General features: G+C 39.7%; 1 long non-coding RNA gene across 1 annotated transcript in view; it reads left to right on the top strand.

The window, feature by feature from the left end:
* Positions 1 to 22,919, top strand: part of LOC121384666 — a 67,216-nt gene that overhangs the window by 824 nt on the left and 43,473 nt on the right. The window lies entirely within an intron of this gene.

The following is a 22,919-nucleotide window of genomic DNA, read 5'->3' as shown; positions in this document are numbered from 1 at the left end:
TCGGAATTACCAAATGTTTGACATCCAATAGCTGATGATTAATTAATCGATGTGCTCCAGTGGTGTCGTTAACCAAAACAAACTTCTCCTTCTTCTTTATTAAAAGTTAATAACTAAGACCAATGGACAAACATTCCCACTTTTTAGTGGCAGTGTATAAGTATTACTTTATTGCCTACAAAGTAAACACGCATTTTTCAATTTTTTGTTACTTTTGTAAATATGAATTTCTCTTTGTTGTGAAAACATATTTTTCAAAACTAATTTAACAATGACCCCCTTCTATTACTCACTGTCTATCACTCATATACTGTGAAGCTAAGACGATACATGTCCATCATAATTATATGAAGTAGTTGTACCATTAATGCCAAATTTTCAAAATCATCAAAGTTTCAATGAATGAATGAATGAATGAATGAATGAATGTTTAACGACACCCCAGCACGAAAAATACATCGGCTATTGGGTGTTAAACTATGGTAAAATCATCAAAGTTTCATGTCATTTTAATTTCCTATGACCTAATTGTTAATCTAATTTATACATGTCGTATGTCAGCATGTAGCGAGGTTAAATAACGACGGGAATGGTAATTTGTGAAGCTATGTTGATCGGTGGCGAATATATGATACATTGTGTTTCCCTTACCTAATCATATATGTGTATTTGACAATAATTTTGTCCTTGCCTCATTGTGTTTACGGAGTGATGTCCACCAAAAAGCTACCCCTTACAAAGGTTTACAATATTAATTTATTAACTACAGACATGGGGTTGTTATAAAAACACCATGACATTTGGCCGCCAATGTCATACCAATTACGGATCTGCCTCATGTATTAAAGGTAGCGTAAACATATAATTACGGAGTCGTTTCTGTTTAGCAGGACGCTAGTAATAGAATGTTGTGTGTTTATAGACATACAGACAGACAGACAAATTATGTATTTACGTCTCACCTTGTGTACAGATTAAAATAAAAACAAGAATTCAACAGTAATAAAACAGTAATACTATAGTAAAAGTACACAAGCCACTCCGATGAAGTTATGAGAGACTTTAAAACTATTAAAAGACTATCAAATCATTTAAATGTATTGTATTTACAAGAAGTAAAATAAAAACAGTAATATATATATATATATATATATATATATATATATATATATATATATATATATGTTTATATGTATAAAAAATCTTTGACGACGTAATAAAATAAGAATGAAACTTTTGGCTGTAATGTTAACAATATCCGGGTGTCTTAAAAGTAAAGAAATGTTTTCTTTATCTAAAATGTTATTACAGTTTACTACAGCAACTACTGCCTTTTTAAAAAAAGATCTACTCTAATTTCACCATAAAGAGGACAGTGAATAGGAACATGTTCTTCGGATTCTACATAATTAAGACAGTTAAAACAGGTTCTTTTGTGAATCTCCAAATGTTCATATCTTCCCGTGTCTAACCTTAATGGCGCGGTACCAAAACAATAGTGTGATAACGCACGTCGATATGACTTAGGCATAGGCGCAGTAACATAACATTCAGGGGTAAAACATGCTTTAAAATGCTACATGTACGGATTTTATTTCTTCTTGTCACGTCCAAAACATTTGTCCATTTAATTTTGAAACCATCTAATGCTTTTATTTCCGTTTCTGTTATTGACATTGGATTATTAAAACGATTCATTGTATTATTAAAACCCAGAGCACCAAATTGTCTGCGAAATCTAAAATGCCAGTTTTGACAATGTGAACCTGATGTATTGTTCGACCATTCAAAACCTCTAAAATTCAGCCTATTAAAATTAAGTTTGAGTGTTATGCACCAATGCCTTGCTATAGCTACTGATTGTCTGACACTCACTCTTGTCCATCCCATATTCCAGCAACTGCAGCGTTTGGAGCACATTTTCGTAGACCCAGATAAAAGCGCATGGATTTGTTTTGTACAGCATTTACATATGAACATTCATTTAGTCCCCATATTGCAGCAGAATAGTCTATAGCCTGCCACACAAGTGAGTCATACAGTTTGGTAGACGTTTTGAATCAGACGTTGCCCATAGCTTCACACTTGGAGATGACGAGTCCTAATGCTCGTGAGGCTGAAGCTACAACATGCTTAGCCATAATACTCAAATCCAAATGTTCCGTCAATACCACACCCAAGTATGTGTATTGTTTCGATAGGTCAAGGGAGGGATCTCCACATATGAAAACAGAATCAGTTGTTGATAAACTTGGATTTCTAAAATATACAATCTGTGATTTGTTGTTATATATAAAAAGTTTATTATTGTTACACCATATGGCTAAAGCATCTAAAAAAATTTGCAAGTAATTTTCCATATTTGACTTATGCGATGTTTCCTTAGCCTAGCCAAATATTATGAAGGCTACACAGAAACAATATAAAGTGTGTTTTATTTAACGACACCACTTCATCACATTTATTTATCAATCATTGACTAACACAGAAAGAAATTAAATTAAATACAGCCAACAGCGCCGAGATCGTTTAATTGTAACGACAAAGAAATGCTTGCATATATTATATATACTACTCAAAAGAATTTAAGGGTCAAAAATTTATAACCAAATAAGTTTCAGAGTGTATTAGATTGATGATGTAAACTACACCAAAATGTTTACTTATTGTTCCATATTTACAAAAAACAACAAATAAACGTCACTGTATACAAGAAAGTCACATGACATGCTATCAAAGTTGAAGGTTGTCAAACATGGATTTTACACATTAGAACATTCGTTTAATAGTGTGTGAATCCACCCCTGGCGCGAATACACTCGACACATCGTTGCCTCATGCTGTTGATCAGACGTCTGAAGAACTCTTGGGGAATGGCCTGCCACTCTGCCATAAGAAGTTGACCCAGATCATGAAGGTTGGCCGGAGGGGCATGGTTATCCCGAACTCTCCTGCCTAATTCGTCCCAGGCGTTCTCTATTGGGGCCTAGTCAGGCGAATATGCTGGCCAATCCATCCTGGCGATACCTTGTTGTCTGAGAAAGTCCGTTACCACCCTGGCGCGGTGGGGTCTGGCATTGTCATCCTGCAGAACTGCCCCGCCGCCAATCTGCTGAAGGCCTGGGAGAACCAACGGCCGGATAATCTCATTCAGATAGCGGTTTCCATTCAGATTGCCATCCGCCACATAGAGGGGGGTCCTGTGGTGGATAGGGATGCCGCCCCACACCATGACGCTGCCACCACCGAACCGGTGACGTTGTCTAACGTTAACGTCAGCGAAGCGCTCCGCAGGACGTCTGTAGACACGAACCCGACCGTCGTTGAACTGGAGACTAAACCTGGACTCATCAGTGAACATCACTCGACCCCACTGAACACGTTGCCACCGCAGATGAAACGTGCACCAGTGACGTCTGGCCGTTCTGAGACGTGGTAGGAGTGGTGGTCGAACAGCCTGGCGACGGCAGCGTAGATTATTGGCTCTCAGACGATTGCTTATGGTTTGATCAGACACTCGAGTTCCAGTCGCAGTCCGCAGATTGTCACGTAATCGGCGTGCAGTGGTTGTGCGTTGACGTAGAGCCATATTGGTGATGTAGCGGTCCCCTCTATTTGTAGTGCTTCGGGGTCTTCCCGAACGTGGACGATTTCGAACAGAATTCGTTGCTGGGTACCGTTGCCACAGTCGGCCAACGACACTCTGACTGACACCAAGTCTCAGAGCAACATTTCTTTGCGTATTGCCATCCTGAAGCCAACCAATAGCCCTTCCTCGATCTTCGATAGTCAGTTGACGTCGTACCATTGTCGAATTTGGAGTGTGCACCGTACACGAACGCAAGCTCCAATTATACAGAAATTCAGCATTGGGAACATGGAATACACGTGCAAAGCGTGCAAATGAAGCGCTTTGTGAAAAAGCAAGTTATGGGCACTAAGCAGACCTTTCGCTTTCGCCCTAATTTACGTGCAAATGTAAGCATGTTTTCGCCATTAGAACTAGTCGACAGTGTTAATGACAGTGGATTTTAATTCATTTGTGCTTTGCTTAGACCCACTTTCGTAAAAATGGAACAATACCATGCGTGACATTATGGTCTAGCTAATATAATTGACATTCAGAAAATAATGTCGAAAATATCGTCTGACCCTTAAATTCTTTTGAGTAGTATATATATATATATATATATATATATATATATATATATATATATATATATATATTGTATATTATACATGCGCACCTTTCTATAAACTGCAAGAACTTTAGATTCTTACCAAACAGTAGTGACACACTGGTGAGAGACAAATGATGAGAGAGAGAGGGGGGGGGGGGGAGAGGGAGAGAGAGAGAGAGAGAGAGAGAGAGAGAGAGAGAGAGAGAGAGAGAGAGAGAGAGAGAGAGAGAGAGAGTCAGTACCAGGTTTTATAATGATTCAGTGTGTATTTGTTCAGCTTTAGAATATTAGAAATCTCGCATGTCTTTTTAAGTTCACTCAAGAAACTAATCCGAGATAGTGTGCGATGCGACGTGACAAATATATCATTACTTTTATGTATTCGCAATCGTATTTACGGTTGAACAAACAATGTTCAACAACAAAACGAATGTACGGTTACGCTTACAAAAACGCTTTCGAAATGGAAAAGCACGTTGATGTAAGATCAGCTTTATTTTATGTACTTGGGGAGACATATCACCCATTATTTCACTTTTGTTTCCTGTATGTTTATCTATATATATCTTCATGTTAAACAAAGCATAATATGTGTATTTATTCAGCAGTCTTTCGTGTGGAACGAATAACAACAAATACCAAACAAATACGTCCCCGTTGAATGCACGAAAATGTGTATATAATAATAACATACTAAATTGGTTTGCTGCATAATTTCAATTTGCTTGTGTTGCAAATGTTTCCTTCTATTCGGCTTCAGATTTGTTTTTGGATTTTTTTTTTTTTTTAAAGAATCATCCGATATACTGGAAGATGCGATAACTAGTAAAATATAGCTCGTCTCCACATTTGAACTTTTTCTGTAGTTCCTGAAAGTTGGTTACGTCGTCTGGTTGGCGTGGCGTTTGTTGTGTGCGATACCTGTAATACAATCATTCAGTTTTTTATTGGCATACGCATATTCTATGCACTATATATTATTGTACCATGATTTGGTGTTTTTCTCTTTGATGTCAACTGGGGTGTAACTGCAATACCATGGTATAACTGAAACTGTGCGGGTAACTGAAGTTAACTGCACAGTTGTTTTAGGCCACGCCCCTCACAAACGCGTCAATCGTGGTACAAAACCGTTATATCATTGGTTTTGATTCGTTAACTGTATTTAGACGGCGGGCACTCGACTCGTCAAAACCGTGATATAACTATTATTTATATTATGTACGTGTTAACATCGAAGAATTTGAAACACTGGTTCTTAAATAGAGTCGCATGCATAAAACAATTTTATTCTTTATATTTTGGACGAACGACGATCCTTCCTTAAAATAGTTTATGTTATAGGAGTTTAAATGATGTTCGCTACATGTGTGCATTCCGTTTCCAATTATGGATATAATGTGTTTTAGGAATCCCGTTTTTGAAGTAGGGCAGGTTGATTTGTACCCGACGGTAACAAAAATGCCCGAATCTGGATAACAGCATTTATTATTATTAGCACATTTTGTTTTGGTTAACGACACCACTAGATCACATTGATTTATTAATCAACGGCTATTGGATGTCAAATATTTGGTATTTTTTACATATAGTCTTAGAGAGGAAACCCGCTATATTGTCCCGTTAGTACCAAGGTATATTTTATATGCACCATCCCACAGGCATGATAGCACATACCAGTCGTGGTACACTGGTTGAAACGAGCAATAGCCCAATGGACTCACCAAAGGGAATCGATCCAAAACCGACTGCGCATCAAGCGAGCGTGTTACCATTGAGTTACGTCCCGCTCCTCATATTAGGATTACTGCCAGACAGCTGCAGAGGGTTTTACGTGGACTACAACTAATATTGCGATTAGAATTACTATGAGTAGAATTATGGAAGTACATGTTGAAAACGTTTCAGGCCAGCTCATTTTGGCCTAATATCTCTATCTGTTTTGCTCAAATTTGCTCCGACATTGGGGACGGAGGGGGGGGGGGGGGGGGGGGGCGGAGAGTGTGCATGTGTACCTCTTGTTGTACCCCTTGTCTCGGACGCTTATGTTTCTACATATCAGTAGAATAATTCACTCTTTCAGTGACTACAATGTCAGGATAGTCCATTTAAGAAAATTACTGAATATTTATTATGGTTTTTCCTTTGATGTTTCTGAAGATGCATTGTTGTTGTTGCCTATATACTGGACGAGGCTGAAGGCTCGCCAGTAATTGTAAGTAGAATCGTCTTGTGTGGGGCGTCCATAACGTGAAGTATTAAGTGTTTTCTGAGTGCCGTGGTGAATGCTTTAAGATTTACGGTGATGACCACCAGTCAGACCTACAAGTTTAACGCATTCCAAATGTTATGAACACAACACGGACGAGTATACACATCTTGGTAAGTCATTCACTGCCAGCGCATAATATGGAACATTGTAAATAAGTAAATAAATAAGTAAGCAAGTAAATAAATACAAGAAACATATTGTAATAATGAGTGTACATCAAAGGCTGATTCACAATTAAAACAATATGTATTGTTTAATTATGATTATCATAGCTCATAGTCGTCATTCTAAAATCGCCAGCACGGTTAACTGTTGTACGGCCTAGGTGGCGTCGTGGATAAGCCATCGGACATAAGGCTGGTAGGTACATGGTTCGCAGCCCGGTACTGGCTCCCATCCAGAGCGAGATTTAACGACTGAGTGGATAGGTGTAAGGTCACTACACCCTCTTCTCTCTCACTAACAACTAACCCACTGTCCTGGACAGACAGCCCAGATAGCTGGGGTATGTGCCCAGGACAGTGTGCTTGAACCTTAATTGGATATAAGCACGAAAATAAGTTGAGATGCTAACGGTTGTATGCTACGCACACATTCGTGATGTTACACGGTGAATCAATAATTGTATTCGTCTTCAGCGGATTACAAAACATCTCTGTTATTGGTGTTTTCACATTACGATGTCGCAGCAAATTACACACTCTCGTATAAATGTACTTAGGGCCGGGCTTCGGTTCTCAAACATCCACGTACATCTAAGTCACAGACAAAAAGGAAGAGCGAGCAAATAGGGATGATAAAAAAACCTTTGGTTTTAAAGGGCTCGATCAATCTGCATTTCCTCTCTAATTCCGCGATTTTCCCTCCAACATTTTCAGGATTGCCCTTGGGTTTTACAAACACGAATGTTTTATGTTGCTCTTCTCAAATTGTAAGTGCGCGTGTACTTATATGTATAGCGGCATGCACGCGTACATGAATTGTAGTGAACGTCGTTGCGATGAAAGTCAAAACATGGACCTGCTATCATTATCATCGAGCACGTGTACGGGGCAACTGCGTGATGCACGTGCAAACTATGGAATGTGTTTCGGTGGTTGATGTGTGTGGTCAAAGGGTATGTTCGGTCTAATAGTTAATATTAACATTAATATTTCAGGTTCCTCTACGTTTTTGAAGAGTATATATACTCTAACAAAACAGAAACACATAGGCGAAATATTCATGGAATTATCTCTTTAATACAAAGTGGCACAATTTCGTTATTTATGATCGTATCGCAGTCAAATTTGACATTAGTATGTGACAGTGTTCTTGCTATGGACTGACGGCAGTGGAGGCGTTTTTGTCACCAAACAGCGTCGCACGAGGGCGCTGGAATCAGTACCTTATGTGGCCACCAGCAGCAGAAATCACTGCGCGACAACTCCTTGCCATAGACTGAATGAGTCTCTGAAGCCGGGCACGTGGAATCCCAGCCCATTCTTCCTGCAGTGCATGTAACAGTTGCAGAAGCGTCTGAGGCTCCGGGTCACGCTGGTGTACACGTCTGTCCAGTTCGACCCATATATGTTCAATGGGGTTGAGATCTGGCGATCATTCTCATTCTCATTCTGTAGGAAATCCATTGTTACACGTGCCGTATGGGTCTGGTATTGTCCTGCTGAAAGAGTTCTGTCTGTCTGTTGATCCAAAATGGGAAGCATGTGAAGGCGAAGAATTTCATCCTGGTAGCGTACAACTGTCAGGTTGCCTTGTACGAACACAAGTTCACTTCTGCCGGTGTATGAGATGGCTCCCCACATGACACTCCCTCCACCGAATCTGTCAACTTGGGTGACGCAGTTGTTGGCAAAACGTTCATTGCAGCGTCTGTAAACACGTTGTCGTCCATCACGTCGCTGTAGAAAGAAACGTGACTCGTCGCTGAACCATACTCGCCGCCAGTTTCCCAAGTTCCACCCCTGTACATTCGTGCACCAGCGAACACGTAAATGTTGATGTTAACGTCGCAAGACGGGGCCAACATACAGTCTTCTAGCCGTAAACCAGCTTCTCGAAGTCGGTTCCGAATGGTTTGTGCAGACACCCTTCTCAAACCAGGTATGCATCCAGCAGTGTTCGTTGCTGTGGCAGTTCGGTGACAAAAGTGCAGAACCCGGATGTAGCGATCTTGTGCTGCAGTTGTTATGCGAGGTCTTCCACTTCTGGACCGGTCTTTAGCGGATTAAAACTGCTGGTACCTGTCCCAGAGACGTGAAATGGTGCTCTGATGGACTTTCATGTTGCGTGTGACTGCTGACTGCGATTCACCTAACTGGAGGCGGCCTATTGCAATGTCTCGATTCGGCAGGTTTAGTCTTGGCATCTTGTAACTCATCCACGTCGAAATGGAAATGAGGGATCATTGCGAGCATTGCAGCTTTAAATACTCATCACTACCCCGACCTCTTCCCCGAGTTTCACGTGCATTCGCCAAAATCTGACCATTTCACGCCAATTTCCTGCAATTGTCGCACAACGTGCCACAACGTGCGTTACATTTGTTTTAGGGTACATTTGAGCATATTGTCCCATTCCAGGAACATTAGCAAACATGGTCATTCAGCACAATTGCACCAAAAAACGAAATTTTGTCAAATCAAACACTATTCTTCTTTCAGAGTAAACAATATGCTATAATATAAAACTAAAACAAAAACAAATTGTTTTCTTTAAGTACTGTACGATTGATATCTCCAACAAATGTCATATATGTGTAACATGCGATTCCTTTAGGTTTTCATAACCTGATTAACTTGTGTAATCAACGGTGTGATATCTGTTTTGAGAAATATCAGGATTGTGTGCACTTCCTTGCACGGGAAACTCAAATAATGATCTTCTGCTTTACTGACCTACCTATATACTACATTTTAGTTTGTTCAGTTTAATGGCACCACTAGAGCACATTGATTTATTAATCATTGGCTATTGGATGTCAAACATTTGGTTATTTGACATATAGTCTTAGACAGGAAACTACCCACTACATTTTTCCATTAGTAGCAAGGAATCTTTTATATGCACCATCCCGCAGACATGATAGCACATACCACGGTCTTTTATATACCAGTCGTGGTGCACTGGCTTGAACGAGAAATAGCCCAATGGGCCCACTGACGGGGATCGATCCCAGACCGATCGCGCATCAAACGAACGCTCTACTACTGGGCTACGTCCCGCCCTATATTCTACATAAACATCATCATCTAAAAAAAAGACGTCTGTCCTACAATATTTATTTCTTATTCCCTCCATGACAGCCAATGTTTAAAATAGTATTACACCATACCTAAATCCAGGGCGCCGTTTTAAGAAGCGATCTTAACGTGACGATCACCTGAGGTGCATAAGCTGATCTTAGTCCTAATTCACACAGCTCTCTTACCCAATGCCGCATCGTCATCACAACTCTTTTTGCATCACACTGCGCGGTCGCAAAATGACGAGAGTGTAGCAAATTAGGCTAAGATCGCTTGGAAAAACGGGGCCCTGGTCACGACACTAATTTTGTAACAGGCGATTTCAACAAAGTTTAAAACTTTACACTGTTTTCAAATATCGCTTGTTTGCCAGGCTATTTTGATTTAATTATCCCCACATAGTCGTCAATTCATTCACAACTAGTGTTTCTTTGTAAGATGTCTGTTCGTGTAATTTTCTATGTTCCTTTAGACCAGTTTTGTAATGGACGATTCCGCCAACGTTAAAAAAATTACCTTTCTTCTAAACACCCCTTGTTTCCCAGGTTCGTTTGATTTAGGGTTCATTTATTGATCGAAATGTTTTATTTAACAACGCACTCAACACATTTTATTTACGGTTATATGACGTCGGACATATGGTTAAGGACCATACAGATATTGAGAGAGGAAACCAACTGTCGCCACTTCATGGGCTACTCCTTTCGATTAGCAGCAAGGGATCTTTTATATGCATCATCCCACAGACAGGATAACACATACCACGGCCTTTGATATACCAGTCGTGGTGCACTGGCTGGATCGATAAATAGCCCAGAGGGCCCACTGACGGGGATCGATACCAGATCGACCGCGCAACAAGCAAACGCTTTACCACTGAGCTATGTCCCGCCCCTCATTTACTGATGACTGGCTATATTGTTCACTGGCTATTATGGATGACTAATTGCCAATTTATTAAAATACAATTAACAAGACAACAACAAATATACTTATATGCTATATTTTACCCCCATTTTCATTCATCATTTCGCTCAGACCATACCCATAGTATATGAGGTAATATATAATTAGCATGTGCTATAGAACGTGAGCTAGTTTAAACAAGGTTGCATTCACTTTCATAGTGCCATACCCAAACATTTCTCTCTGGCAGAAAAACCGGAGTTGTATTAAGCTTGAGATTATATGAATATTAGCCTCGTGTGTTTCGGTATCGTCAATATCATATATTACGAACGAAAATAACGCATAATACAGTTTTATTTCTAATATATGATATTGACAATACGAACAAAAACACGCTGGTAATAACCTCTATATACACATACATCTGTAAAATGTCGAAGACCAACTACTGAACACGCAGATACTTATGACGTGAAACGCGTTCCCGGTTTCGACGTGTACACCATTCCATAGACGTTTAAAATCAGATCCTCCCCAAGGTGACGAGCGCTGCTGTTATTGGCGTTATAAAGTTTCCCCAAGTACCAGACTGCCACCAAATAAGTATACAGTATCAGTGGGTCTGACGTAGATTACAGCTATACATGCGACAGACACGCACATGCACGACAGCACAAATGGTGAACTTTGTAACAGAACCTTTTCCCAAAGAATAATTATCCCTAGAGAAGCACAATGATTAACATTAATACAGACGATATAATCATTTACTGATTGAACTGATACGTCAAACATCTGCGTCCTTCGCAATATCAGAGGTGCCAACTAGTACGTCGATAATTGGAAATTTAAAATGGTAGATGCTTGTCGTCTGTACCACTCGAAGAAATCAGTATAACCAGTATACCGGAAGGAAGTCAGAGATGAGCATCCTTCGTGTATCAAGAAACATACAAATGTACTAGATAGCATAACGCTAGTATTTAATAGTATATCACTGGGAGCTTCTAGACACGGAGACATGTCATGTGGGTGGGTGTGATGGAGAGGTTGTGTTGGAATGGAGACGTACTTTGTTCAAAGCACTACCACTCATAATTCAGCATTTCAGCAAAAGTACTAATTAATATGATTATTGTCTTTACAATGGCATTTAAAGTATCATTAACTCAGATCAGATTATAACATCATAAATAGTTATGCCTGATGAGTGTGCGTGTGCGTGTGTATAGAGAGAGAGAGAGAGAGAGAGAGAGAGAGAGAGAGAGAGAGAGAGAGAGAGAGAGAGAGAGAGAGAGAGAGATAGTAAGAGAGAGAGAAACGGAATAGAGAGAAAGATGAGAGAGAGAGAGAGAGAGAGAAGAGAGAGAGAGAGAGAGAGAGAGAGAGAGAGAGAGAGAGAGAGTAAGAGAGAGAAACGGAATAGAGAGAAACTTGAGAGAGAGAGAGAGAGAGAGAGAGAGAGAGAGAGAGAGAGAGAGAGAGAGAGAGGGAGAGAATGAGAGAGAGAGAGAGAGAGAGAGAGAGAGAGAGAGAGAGAGAGAGAGAGAGAGAGAGAGAGAGAGAGAGACTGGTAATACTGACTGAAGATATCGGAGAATGCTGAATGCCACGAGGCTCCAACGAGTGACATTCCCCATTCGACCGTTAAGGCGTTTTGATACTTTATTACTGTATTCAAATTATAGTTTTCCGATGACATACATGTATACGGGATATCGTATGTTATATAATATTATATTTCCTGAACAAAGTTTTTTCCATTTGGGATACTTCCGCAAATCGACCGATTCACATTAAATTTCCGCAGCGGACCCTTAAGTGAAAATTGTTGGTTATGCCTCCCTCGTTTACCAGTTAATTAGTTGAAACAGACGACAGGCCTTCAGACAGGCGATTTAGTGTTTTCCACTTCCATCCCTTGAGATATATTCTGTCGTAAAAGCGTCACCAAGGGAACGGTTTAGGGGCTATAAAACAGATTTGCGCAATGCTTAGCGATACTGTATTACTCGTTAACGAAACTGCTCATTAGGGTAATAGACGTCTTCACAGACAACGTACGGAAACAAACGTGTATTAACAATAACACCTACCTCATTGCTCAGCTGAGACGTGCTGCTAGAAGTGTCCATACAATAAAGCAATGAGAACAGGCGAGGTACACTGTACGTTCGTCAAAAGTAGGTCGCGGTGACCTAGGTATAGTACGCAATACACTGCTATCCCAAGTTGTACGGGGCGGGACGTAGTCCACAGGTAAAGCGCCCGCTCGATGCGCGGTCGGTCAGTGCATCACGACTGGCATATCAAAGGCCGTGATATGTACTACCCTGTCTGTAGTATGGTGCATATAAAAGATCTCTTGCTGCTAAACAAAAAGAGTAGCCCATGAAGTGGCGACAGCGGGTTTTCTCTCTCATAATCGGTGTGGTCCTTAACCCTATGTCTGACGCCATATAACCTTAAATAAAATGTGCTGAGTGCCTTCCTTCCCAAGTTGTACTTGCATGCAAGGTTTGATGATCCTATATGAACTGATAAGGAAATATATAGCCCAGACACGTTATTTCCTTTAATGTACAGAAATGCGTGAAAAGTAGGTCACGATGACCTAGTTATGATACGCGACCCTCCCCCCCCCCCCATCGCAAGTTGTATTTGCCTACTAGGTTTGATGATACTATATGAATGGATCAGAACGATATACTCCGGAAATGAAAAGTTTACCGACGGACGGACGGACGGACGGACGGCGGATAACGCCATATAATAATACGACCCGTCAAAGACGGACCAATGGAAAAAAAAGAAAACTCTGCCCTGGATCAGGGACACGAATGAGAGGGCGGGGTATAGCTGAGTTGGTTGGTCTGGGGTGCTTTGTCGAAGGATCGAACCACCTTGGTGGATCCATTCAACTGATTGGATTTGTTTCTGTCTTTCCAACCAGTGTACCACAACTAGTCAAAGGCCGTGGTATGTGCTATCCTATTTGTGGGAAACTGCATATAAAAGATTCCTTGCTGCATTAGGAAAAAAATATTTCCTCTGATGACTACGTGTCAGAATTACAAATGTTTGACATCCAATAGTCAACGATTGATTATTCAATGTGCTCTAGTTGTGTCATTAAATAAAACCCACTTTAACAAAATAATCGTAGCTAAGGTTAATTGTAGTAACTTACGGTGAAGTTTACACCGGGTACACTTAAGCATTACAACCGTCCATTAAAGCAAACTTTACGGTAGTCGTAAGTGCATCCAGGCCCATATTTAGAGAGGGGGGTTCGGGGGGTTCGTCCGAACCCTCCCACAAAAGCTGAGGTCCGCGTTTTCCCCCATTTTTAATATTGCACTAATACTTGATTGAAACTTTTGCAACTCTCCCATAAAACAATATTTGTCTTCGTCATTTAGCATCCCCCTTACCAAAGCTGCAGTGTACATGGTTCTGAATTTCTAACTAATCTCGCAAAATTAAAACAAAGGAACCTACATGTAGCAAAATTGTTTAATTGTATTGCTTGCTAGAGATTCAAATCGACACTGGCTTCCACATATTATATCAAGCAATATTCTTCGGTCATTTTGGCATAGAAGTTGCTTTATGATGCCGGTTTTTTCCAAGTATTTCAAAACGTTTGACTACCAACATGCAGATGCCATTTTGATGATATGACGCATCAGTGACAAACATGAAATGGGATGCAATACCTTATGCAATACCTTTTGCTGAAAATGTTTGAGGACTATAGGGTTGCAAACGAATCACTACACATTTGTATATGGATTACAACTAATTTTGTAGGTGGAATGATGGAAATAAATGGTAAAGAAGGTCTCAGGTTAGCACATTTTGGTTGAATATCTCCATAATGTTTGCCCGAATTTGAGGTTTTGCTCTGCTCCGCCCCCTGTCTCGTACACGTATGCACGTACATTTTCTGTTACAGGCGTTATAATAAGCAAGTGCCAATACCCTTAACTCCTTTTGTGTGCTAGAATTTCATTATCTTAAAAACAAAACAAATAAATAATCGTAATAACAAAAATACAATCTACAACTTAGTCGAAAATCATTATTTTAAAATATCCATTTTTAAGTCCAGATGCCAGGAAAACTCGTCTTTGCCGTCCAGAGATTTCAAATTTTCCAGGACCCCACCTCCCAAAACGCCTTCAGACAACGTCATATCCAATTTAAGGCTCCAACAAATACCTAGTCGAACCCTCCCACTCGAAATGCTGGCTACGGGCCTGGCATCTCTAACGATTAAAATATTCCGTGCTAAGAAGTTGATAATACATTGGTTACTGACTATTCGTGACATCTTAGGTATTTTCAATGATATCGACATCCACGAAGTAACTTTGTTTATTTGTGAAGCGATAATGATATACAATGAACATATCCTTGCCGATAGGGGCCTGTGATAAGCAACTACTTTTTGGAAGTGATCTTCTGGACAATGCATTACAATAGACCGTCATTGTTGTTTACACTTTTTATTTACATTTAAGCTACATATACATTATAATTTATATTCGTTTGTGTTCTTCTACCTAACGTATGAAAGTTTCATTGTTGTTTTATCAAAAACGTACTTAGTTTATGTGCTCTCTGTTTCAGTCTCTATCTGTGTGTCTGTGTCTCTCTCTCCCTCATGTGTCATCAAGCCACCGCATTTCCTTTCACCCCTCTCTCTCTCTCTCTCTCTCTCTCTCTCTGTGTGTGTGTGTGTGTGTGTCTCTCTCGTTCTCTCTTTCGTTCTTTCTGTCTGTCTCTCTCTCTCTCCCTCTTTCGTTCTCTCTTTGTCTCTGTCTCTCTCATTCTCCCTCTCTCTGTCTCGTTTTCTTTGTCTCTCTCTATCTCTCTCTCTCTCTCTCTCGCTCTATCATTCTCTCCGCCTCCTTAATCAGTGCACATGCTATATTTATAGTTTTCGTACAACACTTTAATTAGAATTGAATGCGTGCATGTCGACAGCAGTTTCCAATCTTGTCACTTAAAATGTCAGCAAAAAATCAATTTTAGTAGATGTTTTCTGTCCAAAGACAACATTTGGAAGCACTGAACCCACTCTAATTAAACTGACAAGACGGACGAGCGACACGGCATCGAGGGAATGTACTAAGTCGTATACTGGCAGTATGGTGCGTTTAATTTAACATAAATCTTAAGGCTTGTATAGAGACACCTAATACACATATTCAGGGAAACAGTCTATCTATTAATTATATTGGAAAACAAACCCTTACCAACGTTATCTAGTTCTTTGCTACTATATGTACAGAAGCTATTGGTAAGCAAAGCATGTGGTAATGATATCAGAGTAAATCGTACAAGACATGAAGTCCTGCGAGTGACGTGATTTCATTAATGTATTTATTAAGGTAGACACAGCTTTTGGAGAGAGAAAAAGGAAGGAATGTTGGTTTAACGTGAACCGTTTAGTTTGAGACTAGTAGATGAGATTGCTGTGACCTAATTAGTGGTGTTCCAATGATCGATTATAATCAGAAATTGATCGGCGTGGTTTTTACGATGTGATGATCGATTATGAAAATGTTAACTGTAACTGTTCCTCCAGTTTAGATGATAAAATTGATGGAAATATACAGTGGTTTGGGTTTGTTTTCATGTGTGCATAAAGATAAATTATATCAAATAGTTAATAAAGGTACAAATAGCCATTAGCTAATTTGCACGCGACAGTAGATACATGGTCCTTATAATTCAAAGCCTTCTTATGGTCATGGAATTCTAACCGATTGTGTAATCGAAAGTTGATCGGTTGGTGCCAATCGATTATAACAGATGATCGATGATGAGATCCCAACCGATTCCCATCATTAGACCTAATACGTTCAACTAACCCTGAGTTAGCGACTACCTCAGTTTCACAACCAATCTGTTTTGATATGTCAATACTATATTAACCTAAGTCATTAAATGGTTTTACACACTTTTTATATTTAACATACATAATCATTTCCATGTATCGTGAACAACCATGAACCGGGCTTCCCCATAAACCGGTTTATTTACGTTTATCTTGTTTTTACGAAAATCTGCATACGACTGAACCCTGACATCAAAATACTTTTGTTGAATTAAGAAAACTTCCCAAAACAAAGTGCACAAATGAGAAAAGAGACAAGTAGACATTAAAATATGTGTATACATAGGGAAATCAATACACAGCAGCCATGTTGCACTGTTGGCACTATATTAAATGGCTGGCAATATTAAACAAATCTAAATGGACAAACGTTTTACACCGCTGTCATTGTCAAAGTCTCGTCTGCTTCGCAGATTCATTGCACAAGAGACTTGGTGATGTCACGTGACACGCGTCACTCTTGAAAACATTAGACCGGTTTACGACAGTAGCTGAAGAATATCAACATTAGACTACGACATACATTTAACCTCTTCACAGCAGAAAATGGCATGGATATTAACATTTGTTGGTTGATTTTCACAATAAAGTGAACAAGGTAAAACATTACTTTTGCAACATTTAAAAATACAACTCATGGTCTACGAAACTTTTGGGCCAGCTGATCCACGACTACAGTCTTGTCATAGTATACAACACACTAACCCAAACACTTGATTTGTTTTCGTCTTCCTCACATGATTACTCTGTGTATTTTAATCTTCAATACGACGCCGTGGACATCTGACATTGACGCCAGGAAGATGGACGTTCAGGCCAACCGATTACACCGTGGACGTCCCCCGGAATAACTCTGTAGCAAGGATCACTATAATCGGAATGCATATTATTAGATAGTCCGTTATTTCGCACAGCAATAATCATCTATCGCAGGTCTGCCATGTCAAACCTGTGTGTGAAAGATCCATCAAGCCCGACAGAAGCCATCATTTGCAATACATTAGAGCGGCTGTCAGGGCCTATTAAGAAAGTCGTGAGTTATATTGTGCTCCGAGTGTACAGCCAAACACACCAGGCTGGTTCGTAAACAATATGTTGTCATAACAAATAGTCTTCAAAGAGTCTGACGTATTGATTTCTTTAATTATTGCTCTGCTTGTTTGACGTTAACAGAAGGATGACGGGTGCCAATGGTTCGTCCGCAAATATGGCAAAACTGGCAAATATGTCTTGTATTTGGCGGACTGTGAAAGTTATGTATGTGCGCGTATTGCGCAGGTTCTGTGTCCGTACGCATACGTCCACCCACATGTTTTAAACATGTGAGTATATGAATGGTGCTGTGTTTGTGTCCGTGTGTGTGTATGTGTGTGTGTTTGTGTGTGTGTGAGTTTGTGTATGTATATATGGAAATATAGATTAATGCATGGGTAGTTGGATGGACTGATGCATAAATGTTTAAATGAGTGGATGTGTGTTTTTGTGTGTGTGTGTGTGTGTGTGTGTGTGTGTGTGTGTGTGCACACGCACGTTTGTGTTTATCCATCGGTTTGTATATATGGAAACATAGATTAATGCATGGGTAGTTGGATGGATTGATGCATAAATGTTTAAATGAGTGAATGGCTTCCTGCTTCTTTTTAAGCCCCATTTTAGCATTAACCATTATATGGATAAAACGTCAACTATAAACACCATGAAAGCTTTTGGTGTGGTTTAGAAGAATTCTGACAGAAAGTACAAATATAATTCTTAATTTCGTAATAATCAGTTATGTCAAAATACTGTAATTAACAAATTGCCGGAATATATTTCACTACGAATACACTCATCATATTTTTGTGTATAGGTAACTTCACATGACATTGGTCTTTTATATAAATAAATAGCTGTTATGGTGACTTACCTAAACATATGTATTCAAATCTACACTTGCCTTCATTATATGTTGTATGTCAACAGAAGATCCCGCTACCGACCCTATGCCTCGTTTTACGAAGCGAGCTTAGCTACTATTGAACTTAGTGACTAAAGCCCCGGTCACACTGTCAAGGATTAGAACGCCGGGTTAGCCACGGATACGATCCGGCATCATTCGTGACAATCCGTTGTGGTCCGTAGCTGTCCGTATTAAATCCCTGATCAATCGTAGTAGTACGTGTTTGTCCGTGAAAATTGTCCAAAATTTATCACGGATCGAACAACCGTAGTACATCCTTAATGATCCGTCGAAGAACGTAATAATCCGTTCTAATCCGTAACTTAATCGTAGTAATCCCCGGCCTCAAGTCCCGGTCACAATGTCAAGGATCAGGACGCCGGGTTAGCCACGGATACGATCCGGCATCATTCGTGACAATCCGTTGTGGTCCGTACTAAACTGTAGCGATCTATGCCCCATTTTACGAAGCGATCTTAGCTACTATCGAACTTAGTGACTAAAGCCCCGGTCACACTGTCAAGGATCAGAACGCCGGGTTAGCCACGGATACGATCCGGCATCATTCGTGACAATCCGTTGTGGTCCGTACTAAACTGTAGCGATCCGTAGCGACCCGTAGCGCTCCTCGTTGTCAACTAACCCCTATCCTTACTAATCCTTGGTTTATCCGTCGAAAACAGTGGTGCATCCGTAGGGGACCGCGGATAGACCGCTATCCGGGGTCATCCGTGAGGTTTTCATCCATCGTGGATCCGGCCAGACGATCCTTGACAGTGTGACCGGAGATTTAAGGTCGATTTTATGCTACGGATCGTACAATTTACAGCCTGGTGCTCTCTTGCATTTGCTGGCGCCGACGGTCCCATCTTCCTACTACCCCAACCACTGCGTGCGCTACAACACCTTGCTCTGAATGTGCACGTTAAACCCAATGACCTGACCTGACATTTTCACAAAGTTTACGTCTGCGACTAGAAGTTATGCCGGGAATACATTTACACGTGATTGGCATCTATTTCAGAAAGAAAAGTATACCATTGCGGAAAATGAAGCATTTTAAGGATGAAGAGAAATGAAATATGTATACTTCTACCTATATTTGTTGTGCTATAACAGTAATAAGAATTGGAACTGATCTCACATGGACCCAATTTCACAAAACACCGTAAGCCTAGTTTTACACATAAACGTAAACGTAAGACTAAACCACAAATTTAATATAGTTAGAAGTGCACATATTTCAGTTTATTCTGTCCATAAAATGATGTAATTTTCTGCGTAAATTGATGCCAAACAGGTGTAAACGTATGACCGGTGTAACTGTTAGTCGCAGACGTAAACTTACTATGTTTTGTGAAATTGGTCCCTGATGACGCCAGCTATCCAATAGTCAGTTCTATTTCTGCTTCAGTATTTGTTATCTTCGGCATGGGCTATTATCTCCAGAAACGGAACCAAAATGTCTTCACTATATTAACTGTCATGCCGCGTTCTATCAAATAATCAGAGGGAAATTAATTTCGTCTTGCTCTGTCTAGTGGTCACTTAATCTGAAAATCCCACGATTTAACTGTCGCGTTGTCCTTCAAAGATATAGTAGCTGTCTACAGATAACACGATTCTCTTATTGACTTAGAGTTATAGGGAGTTCACAGGTACCAAGTATGTGTGTTATCGTGCTATTTAATAAAACGGCTCTTTTTTATTGCTTGTACTACTACTACTACTACTACTACTACTACTACTACTACTACTACTACTACTGCTGCTGCTGCTGCTGCTGCTACTGCTACTGCTACTTCTACTGCAATTGCTAGTACTACTACTACTACTGCTACTACTTTACTGACTACTACTGCTAGTACTATTGCTAGTACTACTACTGCTGCTGCTGCTACTGCTACCTCTACTACTACTGCAATTGCCAGTACTACTACTACTGCTGCTGCTACTACTACTACTACTACTGCTACTACTTTACTGACTACTACTGCTGCTACTGCGACTACTACTGCAATTGCTACTACTACTACTTTACTGACTACTACTGCTAGTACTATTGCTAGTACTACTACTGCTACTACTACTACTACTTTACTGACTACTACTGCTAGTACTATTGCTAGTACTACTACTGCTACTACTACTACTACTTTACTGACTACTACTGCTAGTACTATTGCTAGTACTACTACTGCTACTACTTTACTGACTACTACTGCTAGTACTATTGCTAGTACTACTACTGCTACTACTACTACTTCTACTTTACTGACTACTACTGCTAGTACTATTGCTAGTAGTAGTACTACTACTACTGCTACTACTTTACTGACTACTACTGCTAGTACTATTGCTACCACTACTACTGCTAGTACTATTGCTAGTACTACTACTGCTAGTACTACTACTACTACTACTACTGCTACTACTTTACTGACTACTACTGCTAGTACTACTATTGCTACTACTACTACTGCTAGTACTACTACTGCTAGTACTACTACTACTGCTAGTACTATTGCTAGTACTACTACTGCTACTACTGCTAGTACTACTGCTAGTACTATTGCTAGTACTACTACTGCTAGTACTATTGCTAGTGCTACTACTGCTACTACAATCAAGGCCGGATTTAGACATTGGGGGCCCGGGGCATTTCAGGTTCGGGGGCCAACATAGAAATTAAATTACATGGCAAATACAAAAATGAAATAATTTTATAATTATTAAAAAAATTTTTATAAAGGAAGAAGCAAGGAAATGTTTTATTTAACGACGCACTCAACACATTTTATTTACGGTATGCGCGTCGGACATATGGTTAAGGACCACACAGATATTAAGAGAGAAAACTCGCTGTCGGCACTTCATGGGCTACTCTTTTTGATTAGCAGCAAGGGGTCTTTTATATGCACCATCCCATAGACAGGATAGCACAAGCCACGGCACTGGCTGGAGCGAGAGAGAGGGAGCGAGAGCGAGCGAGAGAGAGACAACGGATGTTATTTCATGATGGTTAATTATATATATGAGCAAAACGTTTCCTGACTGTAAAAAGAACCATCCAACGTTTACACTCATCCCCGTTTCCTTGCTATACCATCCTTCAAATGCAATGTCATTGACGGGCGTGCTTTTAAAACCCCAGACTTGATCAGGCACATTAAACAATTTGCCCTGCCTTGTTTAGACTTCATTTAAAAACCGACCAGACGAAAAGTGGTCCTAGATACTGTTATGTTCGCCCACTTAAATTATTGATGAACTTATTGAGAAAGGCTGGATTTGAAAACTTAATAAAGGCATTACTGCGCATCTCAAAGATGGGGAAATGTCACGTTAAGTTGCTAAGCTATGTACGTCGCCAGACAGGAGCTGCGAATAATCCAAAACCATGGTCATCTCTCCCGCATGACAATCAATTTAATCCATCTAGTTTAAGAACATTGATTTACCTAGTTCATCAAGATTAAACGAGCATGAGGCCATATTGACATTCACCACGCAAACGACAACATTTACCAATAACATAGCATTCTTGAAAGATACACCTGGGCCCATGCTTATAAAACAATTTGAGTGCTGACTCAATTTCTCATGACGTCATACGCATACAATTTGTGCTATAACAAAACGAAACCCCAACCCCCTCTTACCCCTCCAAATACAAAATAAAACACACACACACACCGAAAAAATCATACAAAAAAACAGCCTGCTTCCCCCCAAAAATAAATAAGTAAATAAATAAATAAGTAAATAAATAAATAAATAAATAATAAAATAAAATAAAATAATAAGAATATAAAATAAAATAAAATAAGATAAAATAATAAAATTCTGGTCTCAAACTGATTTATCCATAATTCTACATCTTACCTGTCACATACATCGTTTAGCATTTTAATACGTTCTCGTTAAAATATTTAAATAGTATATAAAACAATACGAATATTTAAATAATGTATATAAAACTATCAACATGCGTATTCCGGTGAATGTAAATGAACGAAAATAGTACGACAACCTTTCCCTTGTTTATAAAACGTTACCATCAATACTCCCCACTCCGACTTCCCTACCTACTCCTCTATTAGTGTTTCTTTGACACGCGCGGCATTATAAGTAGGCAATTGCAACCAGTGACAATTTCCCCGAGATCCGGCTATCTGTAATTAGTGTCGATAGACATGCACTTTATTAACGTGGCAGGTCAAGGGAGCCAGCTGGGCGCAGGGAAATAAGGTAGCATAGAGAATGTAGTACTTATCTCGATTTCATAGTACATGGACATTAACAGTATCGGCAATTTCCTTTCAGAGGAACTGGGTATTTTCACAAACTAACTCTTGGTATTTGTTTTCTTGAATTGTAAGAATTTAGGTTTTGCGCTATTGTTGTTGAGATTTTTTTTAAAGTCGTAGAACCTAGATTGTAAACATTACGGAATGTTTTGTTT

This window comes from Gigantopelta aegis, chromosome 10, assembly GCF_016097555.1.
Source record: "Gigantopelta aegis isolate Gae_Host chromosome 10, Gae_host_genome, whole genome shotgun sequence".
Classification (NCBI taxonomy): Eukaryota; Metazoa; Mollusca; class Gastropoda; order Neomphalida; family Peltospiridae; genus Gigantopelta; species Gigantopelta aegis.
The sequence above is the reverse complement of the archived record's forward strand: the minus strand, read 5'-3'. Positions and strand labels throughout refer to the sequence as shown.